Consider the following 12,596-nt stretch of genomic DNA (forward strand, 5'->3'; position numbering starts at 1 on the left):
AAATAAGTACATCTTAAAAATAAAGAACCAAGGGGTCACAACATAGAAAAATTCTTAGTATTAACAAAATTAATGGAATTTTTAACGCTCGGTTAACAATGAAGGCATAGTAGATACGAAATAATATAAAATACAAGGATATTGTGCGTAATTTTCAAAAAGAGGTGGTACAACGTAGAAAAGTGAAAACACAAAGGTACGACATAGAAAAACCCTAAAATAAACATTACGAATCGTTAATGTGTGCCCATTACGAACCGTAAAATATCTAGGCCTAAACCCGGAAAAAGATTTTCATGCAACAGCACAAAGCATTAGGGCATATGACAATTCAAGGAGATCGGTATGTGGAACTATTAAGCTACCAATTAGCACTGGCCTAATACAAAAAGATGGTTGAATTCCATGTCATGGACATAAAACCTACATTCAAACTTCTTCTTGGACGTCCTTGGATACATAAACTTGGAGCAATACCATCTTCGCTCCATCAAATGATTAGGTTGAACTATCAAGGTCTTCCTATGACCATACATGCTTCTCCTCTAAAAGTCGCAAAAAACGATCAATCTCTTCTAGAGGTAAATCATGACAATGATGAAGAAGATATGTGGGGATTTGCCGCAGAGGCTATCTACACACTAGAAATAGATGAAATTCTTGAAGTACCTTTCAAACTTGATCATATTCCACCCTAATTGTAAACAACATCTTATTCAAGAGTAGCTACTTTCCTGGGATGCCTTTGGGAATAGGAATGAAGAAATCTACGTTAATTATTTCCTATCCCAAACAAAAGTTTCTCCTTGGGATTGGGATATAAGCCAACCAAGGAAGAACTTGAAGCTCATGATGCCGAAATAAGGGCATGTAGGAGCAACAATAAGAAAGGGATAATTTCTTTACTCACATATCTTACAATCAAACCCTTAATGGACAATTCATTAGGGAGGGAGAGAATTACCCATGCTACGACTTTTCAGAACCACTAGTTCTTAAAGATATTAAGAAGCCTGGATTCGAAATTTTTCACAATTGCTACTTGTTGAATGATGACTTAGGTATCATTCAATTAAAACACACAGCTCCATGGTGCTACGATAGGCAAGCCTTTAACTTGGTATTTGGACTAGAGCAAAACCATGTTTCTATCATAACCAACCAAAATGCCATCCAAGATGAAGCTTTTGATCCTACTTCGTTTATCACTCCTTTTAATAATACCTTTGAGCATGGATGGAGGAAAAACTTCAAATGGACGAACCACAAAGGTGAGAAGCTTGAAGTCATCTCAAGCGAAGGATGAATGTTTGAAGAATCTAACGATGAGTCTAGTTTAGATTTTAAGGAATCTGAGAATTTAGGCCTTGTGGCCATTACTGAGTCTTTGTTTTTCTAGTTCTGAGGACGAGGGTCCCAAAAAGGAATCCTTTCTTGATGTACTTGCTTTTGATTTTAATAAGATAAGCTCTATGTCCGAGTATATGCCTTCTCTTGAATCTTTTGAATGCTATAATAATCAATCTAACAAAGATGATGATATTAATTAATTGATTGAATTAATGAATGACCGAGAACAAAAGAATCATGTGATCGAAGAAACTGAAACGATCAACATAGGAACAAATGAAAATAAGAAATAAGTCAAAATTGGCTTAACTTTAAATCCGGAAGAACGATCGACTCTCATATCGACGCTCAAATAATTTGAAGACGTGTTCGCTTGGTTATACAAGGAAATGCCTGTAATAGATAGGGAAATCGCGGAACATACCATTCCCTTGAACCCTATGTCTAAACTAGTAAAACAAAAACTTCGACGAATGAAACCTAACGTTGCTTTTAAAAATAAAAGAAGAAGTACAAATACAATTGGACGCAGGTTTCATTCGCATATGTATTTACCCAGAATGGGTAGCAAAACATCGTCCCAGTCATGCCATTTGTGTCGACTTTAGGGACCTTAACAAAGCTAGTCCCAAAGACAATTTCCTTCTACCACATATTGATATATTGGTGTATAATACGGCTGAGCATGCGATGTTATCCTTTATGGATGGATACGCAGGTTACAACCAAATTCTAATGGTAAAAGAAGATGAAGAAAAGACATACATTATTACCCCTTGGGGTACTTATTGCTATACAGTCATGCCATTTGGTCTTAAAAATGCAGGAGTTACGTACCAAAGAATGGCTACTTAGAATCGCCGTCTTCGAGACATCACATTAATTATGCAACTGCTAGTAGCTAAGACTAGGACTAATCTAAATAATTCAAGTACAAAAATACTTAACGGCGCGTAGTGCGTATTTAGATTTACAAAAATACATAACGGATCACATTCCGTATTTACTATCCTAATCAGGCCCCAATAGTTGCCATTTTAGAAAACCTGTGATAGAATATTCATTTCATTCATCCATTCGCTATCATGAATGGCCCATACATTTTACCAAGTAAAACAAGGAATAAAGCAAAACACGTGCATACTAGTATAATTTAGATGGTTAATCCAATTAACACGCCTAATTTAAAACTAGTGACAGGGTAGAGTCGTATCCCCTAATAAAAAATAATTACCTAAATCACTAACTAAGGTAGATAGGGAAGTAGGGTCGAACTCCACAGGGAAACAAGTCTTTTTAATTCTAATTAATTAATATAATCTAAATTATCTAAGTAATCAATATTTTAAATGTGAATTCTATACTACGAAGAATGATTTTAGGGAGAAAAGAATCAATAATAAGGAATCCTAGGGTCACAGGTTCACCAATAATTAATATTCCGGGATAGAACGAAGTAATAATTAACAATGCACAAATAACATGATTAACATACTCTCGCAATTTATTAACCAACATAGATCTAACAGGCTCTCGCAATTTATTAGACCTAAGTTCCTATTAAAAATAGCCTTTAATATTAAATCAACATCTGCTCGATTCATCAACTCAATATTGCTAAACATTCACAATCAAATTACATCTGCTCGATTCATAATCTAATTGCAAAAAATTAAAACAATTCAATAGGAAATTATCATGCAATATCAACAATCAATAATAATAAACTATCCCTTCATATTAATTATGGATCCCCATAAACCCTAGAATTAAACTACTCACTAATCATCATAACTAAACCAATCAAATAAATAAATAAGAACATAATCAAGAAAACAATTAAAATAGCTGAAATTAAAAAGGGAAGAAATTGTACCAAAATAAATCTGGAATTAATGAAGGAATTAAGAACAAGAGTTTAGAGAGAATTTAAGAGAGAGAAAAATACTAAGTAGAGAGAGAAAGTCTAAGAGAAAGAGGTCCGTAATTATTCCGTACAAAAACGTATATAAACTCCTACTAAAACAAGAATTAAACTAAACTTAATCAGACTCTAGGAAAAACACGCGCCCGATCGGGCGAAGGGGCGCCCGATCGGGCCCGCCTTTTTTACTATGCTCCTTCTGATATGCCGCGCCCGATCGAGCCTACTCTCACCCGATCGGGCGCGCCTTTCCTTGATGGCACTCATGCGCGCAGCCGCCCGATCGGGCGTATGCTTGCCCGATTGGGCCCGGTCTTCATCTTCAAGGCTCGGACTTCGATTGGGCTAGATTTCTCGGCCCAATCCATATTTCCTCTCGGGTCTCGAATACATGGTCCAATTGCCTCGTGATCCAAATAACCGAGCCCTTAGTCACCGGCTCTCACCGATCTTGGGCTCCGAAAGTGGTGCGATCCAAATAACCGACCCAATCCAAATTTTTGCTTTTTTGCATTTTTCGAGTCGCACGATCACATTACAATGCACACATGAGTCATGTACACATTGAGTCATGTCGTGCCATATCACTTTGATTTGAGTCTAAGACATGTGTCATTTCACTTTGAGTCGAGTCAACCTCGAGTCAGTCACACATATCGAGTCAAGTTTATACCTTGAGTCGTGTCAAGCCGATGAGTCGAGCAACATTAAGCCTTAGGTCAACCCTAAGATAATTAAAGAAATTGCCAAAGTTCTATAGTCAAAAAATAAATACAGGTGCAGCAGAACAGGGAAGACCCTATCACAGCGTTCGGCGACAGAATCAATTCTTGGCGCCAGAAATATTTCAGCAACAACATAGCTCGAAGCCTCTCAGAAAGGTGATTTCGACTTCATACAACAATTTTGGGTTCCTTGGTGCGCCAGTTAGCCCCTATAAGCAATTTGACATGATTAAGTAGTCAGTTTGATTACAATCGCAATAAGTGATCGACCTGATGAAAGATCATCTCGCTTAGCTTAAAGCGCCTAAGATATGGCTCATTACGGAGACGCCGACATACTGGTTTTAGCGAAAGCAAAGTTCAGGCGAGCTTTAGAGATCGACAAACGTTGGTCTTCGGAAATTTTTCTTCAGAACATTATCGCAACAAACGTTTAAGTACTGAAGCTCTATTGTTCAGAGACGCGTGGACAATCCTTTTCAAGCTCTTTTGCTCAGAGACGCGTGGGCATATCATCAAAGCTCTTTTGTTCAGAGACGCGTGGACATTTCATTCAAGCTCTTTTGCTCCAGAGACGCGTGGACATATCATTCAAGCTCTTTTGTTCAGAGACGCGTGGACATTTCATCAGAAGCTCTTTTGCTCCAGAGACACGTGGGCATATCATCAAAGCTCTTTTGTTCAGAGACGCGTGGACATTTCATCAAAGCTTTTTTGTTCAGAGACGCGTGGACATTTCATTCAAGCTCTTTTGCTCAGAGACGCGGGGGCATCCTATTATCAAGTTCTTCGTGGACACATCATTCAGAAGAACATATCAAAAAGAAGCTCTTTGTTCAGAGACGAGTGAACATCGAAACAGCAAGGTGGCGTTCCCTAGATTGTGGAGAGTTGTCACAAACAACTGAGGATTGTTTCAAGAAAAGCAATCTTCTATGGTATTCCCTTGGACGCGGAATATTATCAATACGGATGAAGATTGTTTCAAGAGAAATAATCTTCGATGATATTCCCTTGGACGTGGAATATTATCATTGCGGAGGAGGATAGTTTCAGGCGAAGCAATCTTCTAATTTGGAAGCAGTTACAGGCATAGCAGTTTTTAAGCGGGATGACATTCTCTAGCTTGCGGGAGGTCATCAAAACAACAGCAACAACAACAATCGGTTACTTTCAGAGACGTGTGCTCGACGGTGCAAGATACGCGTTTCTTAACTCTTTTATCTGTTTAACTAACGCTAGTTTTGCAGGTATCGGCATTACAAGATTGATTTAGGATCGCAGAACGTTCTGAATCATTCTCCGTCCCTATCGTTACTTTGACTTTCGTTTTCGAAACTTGTGTTTCTCCAAACTCAGTCAAAGTGGGGGCTTCTGTAGACACCCATTTGTGTCTCCCCAAAACCAAACCCGGTGATGAGTACCTTTCACGTCGAATCATAATCGAATGAAACGAAAGTGTGGAAAGGTCTAGTGTTGCGGAAAGTTTTATTTCTTTTCTCTTCTCCCTGTTTTTGAAAACTTTATTTTAAAGAAAACATCCAATCCAGTTTGGTTGGTCCATGATATGGGTCCAATAGTGGTGTAGTTGGATGGGGTTTGCAAAGACCTTTCCAACGATATATTATAAGCCCAATTCCGATGAATATTGAGGAAGTTATGGCCAATTTACTAAACTGGGCCCGGTTTGAGCTTTAAGTACGACCCTATGATCTAGGGGAGGGCCTAATATAATTTATCATTCCTAATGCAATTAGGAATGGTTTTAGTCTTCTAGAACATTCTAGAAGGTCTTTATCATTCCTGATTCAATTAGGACTCTTCAGAGTTTTAATCAAGATCAAATAGCATTTTTGACTGAAATAATATTATTTTATCTTCCAGTATGGGAATTTTATCAGATTTTCGAAAACGCGTTAAAAATCAGTTTGGCGTCCAACCCCAGGCCTTGGCGCCTGGCGCCAACTAGCCAGGGCTGGCGCCAATGTTGATTTTCGATCTCCAGACTCTGTTTTGTTAAATTATCTTTTTTGGATGATTTTCTCTATAAATATCATATCAAAAACTCCGTTTTGATTCACCAAGAATCATCAATTCTCTTCTTCATTCATCAACTCTCTTCATTCACAAATCATTCATTCTCTTCATCTACAAACAATTCATTCATTCATCATTCATTCATTAATTTTCAATAATACTAATTCTTTAGAATAAATATTCTTTCTTGCTTTTTCATACAAAATTCCGCATTCGCAAGATCTAGAAACACCTAGCCATATTCGAAGTTGCCTTCGCCCTAGACGTGAAAGGTTTTAATTTCTGAGGGTTTGGTCCCAAATCTCTCTTTCAATTATTTAATTTAATTGCTTTGTTTATTATTTTCCTTGAAGTTACTAATGTGTGTATTTTGTTATTAGAAAGAGGTACGAGGCATCCAAGTAAGTACTTTAAGGATTTTTAATTGATATAATTATGATGTAGATATCATGCTTAGATTGTTATTTTGATTCCTAGTATCATGTCTAGGGTAACTCTAATATCAAGTATGATTAAAAGTACGATGCTTCCTATTTTCTTCCTAATATTTATGATTGTTAGTATCATGTTAGGGTTAAAGATTTGATTTTTATTGCTTAGTGACATGCTAGGGTTTGTTATTAATCTTGTTAGTATCATGCCTAGGATCTTGCTATGTTTATTATGCTTTAACATGATTATAATTATAATTTATGATTATCATGGTGATTGTGATTATTTTAATGATGATTATTTTATTCATGATTATTATTTATTATGTTGCTTGTTATGTATCATATTTTATATTGTTATTGCTTGATCACCTTTTATTGCATGTTAAAGGGAATTTGTATTTGCAATCACGCTTAATAAGATAATTAATAATCTTGTTTAAGGTTAATGTGATTATAATTCAAGTGATCGCCAATAATAGATTTATTTGTGCATTAATATTCAACCAACATAGTTAAACAGGTTCAGGGTAAATCTATTGATTGCATGTTAATTAAAAAGCGCACATGAATACGAGCAGAATAAAGTAGAGGCCTATTATTAGGGCAGGTTTAATCTCTTTTAGGTTGGATTTGTACCATCATCCCCGAACCCTTATTTGGTTCACGACCTTATGGAGTTGACGATCTCTTGGATCGTTAAGGGGTGTAACCTTCACCTCGTGAATGGTTTACAAGTTCCTAAAAAACTTGTTGGCAACTCTTTTGCTCTATCTTCTTCCCTTTTGGACGCCACCGTACTTTAGTGTATGATCACAGTGGGGTTCAAGCTAGTGGGATTTTCAAGGCTTGAAATTATTCCCTACAGTTTTTGGCGACTCCACTGGGGAGGATTTCTATTTTAATTCCTGAATTTGTTTCGGCAATGATTTAGAATGAGTGGATGAGACTCGAAAAGTTCTAAGTATTTCATGTGCGTAATTTTGATTAACATTATTGTCATATGCATAAAAAAGGTTCTCATTGGAAAGACCATCCGTAATGAGTCAAAAACATAGGATTTTACACGTAGGAAATTTGAGAAATGTATTTCACAACTAGGACTGAAATAACACTGCGCGAAACTGGATGATTTTATTGAGCACAGAAAGCTGCTGAGGCATGTGGGAAGTAGCGTCATGGGCCAGAGCTTGGCGCCAAACTTTTAGCCGTAGCGCCAGACGCCAGTATTGGTGCCAGGCGCTACAGTTAAAAGTTGGCGCCAGTCTCTGTTTGCTGGCGCCAATTTCCCCCAATACCGAGCCAGAAATATGCGTTCTAATTTCGACCGGTTTTTCGTATTGTTTGCTCGATCCTACTTCCTGATTGAATTTTTTCTCACTTTTCTGAAACCCATATGTGTTCTACATATGGACATAACCCTCTGGGAATTCATGCTCTATCTACCCGATTGAACGCTCCTGGCAACAAAGGGTACATCTGAGAGGTTGAATTCACCAAACCATGGAAGTGAGTTTTTTCTAAAAACTCGCGGTGTCCTATCCACACGCGTTAACCCTTCACGGTTAGGCTTCTACGCAGTGCATCTGGACAATTAACCATGGACCCTATTTGACTAAACCATATCCCGAACTTTAGAGAATTAGAGCCATGGTTAGGTTGCGAACTCATTGCATCATATTGTGCCTACTTGACTAATTGTGCATTATTTGTTGTGCATATATTCTATGTTTCTCTTAACCGTTTGTTGATTTGTGTTGAGATTAAAATTAATGACTTAAAGAACTTTGCCTAATTAATTAATTAATTAATTAATTTGAGTCAATAAAGTTTCTTTTTAATCGGAATTGACCTAGTACGACTTTAGGCATACCGAAAACATTCCCAGACCAAAGCTCCAATGTTGGCGCCAAAGTCTGAGCTGTAGCGCCACTGTATGGTGTGTAGCGCCAGACATTTACTAAAAAGTCTGGCACCAATAACTATGTTGTGACGCCAGTCCTGTAGCTTGGCCGACAGTTCGGATTATTTGTCGAGTCATCACCTAGGGTCTAATTAACCAGTTTGCTAATTAATTTGGTTAATTTTCGATGTCAATAACACCTTGTCGAGTTATTAATCGAGTCTTGGTCACATAGTCTAGCCACATGGTCATGACACGAGTCTTAACGCACCATCTACACTCACTAGTCTTAGCACACACTTTGAGTACATTACCATGACCATGTCTTAGGTTCATGCATGAGTCGGTCTTTTCTGTCGTTTCAGTTGAGGGTACATTCTACTCCTAATTCTGCATATCCCTCCATCTAAATCTTCTTCACATTCTTCCATCTTTCTTCACCTCCTCCATCCATTGCATGTTGAATAAAGTTGGAGCCAAATAATTAACAATAAGTATCCCCAAATTCCTTTCCCATAGTACTTGGTCGAGGAGAGAAGGGCGATTAATCAAGGACAACCTCTTTATTCAAGTCTCGCTTTTTGATAAACCGATTCGTCAAAAGAGGAAGGCTAAGAAGATAATGGCAACTCAAGAAGAAGTCAATGATCTTAAGAATCAATTGGCTACTGTAACTGAGGCAGTAAAACTTCTCGCACTTAAGGTCGATGATCCCGTGAAGCAACAACAGATGGATCTCATGCAAGAGAGTCTAAGCAAGCTATCTAGTGACTATAAATTTCAGGGCATGAGTTCACAAGGGGTCTCACTGGACAAGGAACTTCTTCCGCATAAGTTCAACGCCACTGACATCCCTAAATTCAAGGCAACAAATAACCCTTACTTCCATCTAAGATCTTTTAAAACTATAATGAGCATTAAGGGTATCGATAAGAAGGTTTTCCCCTCTCTGTTCCCACTATCTCTTGAAACCGTTTGCCAACAATGGTTCTTCTCCCTTGACAAGGAGAAAACCTCTACCAGGGAATCGATAGTGAACGCTTTCTTTGATAGGTACAAGTGCAATATCCAAGTTGAAACCGACCATAGACAACTTGAGATGCTAAGACAAAAAGAGAATGAAGGCTTTACTTCTTTCTTTAATAAATGGAGGGAAACTTCCGCTAAGATGATTGAGGTCCCCACCGAAAAGGAGTCTGTGAGGATGTTTATCAAGAATCTCCAAGAAAAGTATTCAAAGCACTTAAAATATCAACACAACTTGAATACTTTCAAGGCCGTTTATGACATCGGAATTGAAATCGAAGACGACCTCGCAAAGCAAAAAGCTACTAACAATAGTAACCACGGTGGCTGGAAAGGAAAGAAGAGAGACAATCCTTCTTCTTCCGAAAACGCCCACTCTAGTAATAATGTTAGTACCTTTAACCATAATGATGTCTTAGCTGTAGACAATCAAGGATCTAAAAGGAAACCCAGCCGAGAGTTCACACCCATTGGAATGACCTACGATGCTGCTTTCGATCGTCTCTATGATCGAGGATTAATTAAACCTATTGGTCCTACCGAGGATCCAACACCAGAAAATCGATCTTCAAGATGGAATCCAAATTCCTATTGCAAGTACCATCGAGGAAACAGTCATACCACTGATGAATGCTACAGGTTTCAAAACCTCATTCAAGATCTCATAGAAGCAAACAAGATCCCATTGCCTCTAGCTAGCGAGAAGACCGGGTGATGATGAAGCGAACAACACAAGACAAGAGGCGAGCTACAATGACAAGATTTCATGACCTTTTTTTTTTTCTATTTCTTTTTCATTTTTTCCTTTCCCCAATAAGTCTAGCATAGGCACCTTTCTTTTCCCTTAGATTAATTTTTGTAGATTCTTTATTTATTTTTCTTTTAATAAAAATGAGCATTTATTTCCTTGCATATGATCATCACATTGCATTGCAAAAAAAAAAAAAACATGTCGAATTAAGCACAAGGTATACCAATGATTTGAGGCACCCCTTGTAGCCACATCATATCTCCTTTCATATTTCAAATATGCAATCCTTTCTTCATAAACCGCTTTGAGCCTCGTCTAACGATAGACCTTTCTTTTTTTCAACCCACATCTATTTAACCTTCGGATGGGATGGTGTGCAACTTATGCAATTTTCAAAGAACAAAGCTTGAGTGATTTTAGAAAATCAAAATAGCAAAAATAAGCAAAAAATAAATAATAAATAAAAGTGTACAAAAGGGCAAGTGTTCCAATGTCTTTGATATGAAAATATCTTTGATATGAGCACGTCTCAGATTGCGTCTTTTATCGAGTGCTCGTTACCGTGCCTGAGAAACATGAATGCCAAATGAGTGATAGACCGCATGATCGGGATTGCCCACACTTGCAAAAGTAAAATAAATGTTAAAGAAAAAAACAAAAGAGAGCTAAAAAAAAGAGTAGAAAACCTCAAGCATAAAAACATAAATATTCAAAAGCAAGGTTGCACACCTTGGGGGCTTATCTAGGGTCTTGAGCCTTTATCCCCTTCTTCTATAAACTTTAGCCTAACCACGTTACAACCCTTAAAAATACCTTTTTGAGGTATACACACTTGTGCGAGGTTTGGCTAGAGCTACGTTCGGCCTGATTCCTAACGGATACGTAGGCAATCTCACATCGAGGTGCGGCCGTAATAAACATGCATTCATATTCACATTCACACACTTACACCATGATCATATCAAGGGATCTCCAATGCTCATCCCTATTCACTTAGAGCTAGACTTGGGGGCTTGATCCCTACATCATTAGCTTACCTAGCCTAAGAGTCACCACCATTTGACTCTTTTCAATAATATATTTTTCCACACACTTAACTCTTGCGGCCTAACTTTAGTGTTACTATCACACACATCACACATACATGACCAAATATATTTCCCTTAGGAACCCTTTGTCATGGAATCTTAACGTTGAAGCATGCCTTGTCGCATCACTCATCACTCATAATTGTCATTACATAGAAGTATGAAGTGCTTAGCCTCCGTGCCTAAGTCACCCAAATGCTTTCATCATGGAGTCAACAGTTGAGATAGCCTAGGATGAATTAATCCTTACACCTTGAGAAATAGTATCAAATGACATTTGACTAAGCTCATTCAACATGCATCTTCAAACTTTTGATTTTCTTTTTCGCGTCTTTCTTTTTTGGGAGAAAGTCGGTACTCTCCACAAAATTGACGGAAATTTTTTGCTTTTTTGCATTTTTTGAGTCGCACGATCACATTACAATGCACACATGAGTCATGTACACATTGAGTCATGTCGTGCCATATCACTTTGATTTGAGTCTAAGACATGTGTCATTTCACTTTGAGTCGAGTCAACCTCGAGTCAGTTACACATATCGAGTCAAGTTTATACCTTGAGTCGTGTCAAGCCGATGAGTCGAGCAACATTAAGCCTTAGGTCAACCCTAAGATAATTAAAGAAATTGCCAAAGTTTTATAGTCAAAAAATAAATACAAGTGTAGCAGAACAGGGAAGACCCTATCACAGCGTTCGGCGACAGAATCAATTCTTGGCGCCAGAAATATTTCAGCAACAACAGAGCTCGAAGCCTCTCAGAAAGGTGATTTCGACTTCATACAACAATTTTGGGTTCCTTGGTGCGCCAGTTAGCCCCTATAAGCAATTTGACATGATTAAGTAGTCAGTTTGATTACAATCGCAATAAGTGATCGCCCTGATGAAAGATCGTCTCGCTTAGCTTAAAGTGCCTAAGATATGGCTCATTACGGAGACGCCGTCATACTGGTTTTAGCGAAAGCAAAGTTCAGGCGAGCTTTAGAGATCGACAAACGTTGGTCTTCGGAAATTTTTCTTCAGAACATTATCGCAACAAACGTTCAAGTACTGAAGCTCTATTGTTCACAAACGCGTGGACAATCCTTTTCAAGCTCTTTTGCTCAGAGACGCGTGGGCATATCATCAAAGCTCTTTTGTTCAGAGACGCGTGGACATTTCATTCAAGCTCTTTTGCTCCAGAGACGCGTGGACATATCATTTAAGCTCTTTTGTTCAGAGACGCGTGGACATTTCATCAGAAGCTCTTTTGCTCCAGAGACGCGTGGGCATATCATCAAAGCTCTTTTGTTCAGAGACGCGTGGACATTTCATCAAAGCTCTTTTGTTCAGAGACGCGTGGACATTTCATTCAAGCTCTTTT

Source organism: Chenopodium album, chromosome 13, assembly GCF_948465745.1.
Source record: "Chenopodium album chromosome 13, dcCheAlbu1.1, whole genome shotgun sequence".
Classification (NCBI taxonomy): Eukaryota; Viridiplantae; Streptophyta; class Magnoliopsida; order Caryophyllales; family Amaranthaceae; genus Chenopodium; species Chenopodium album.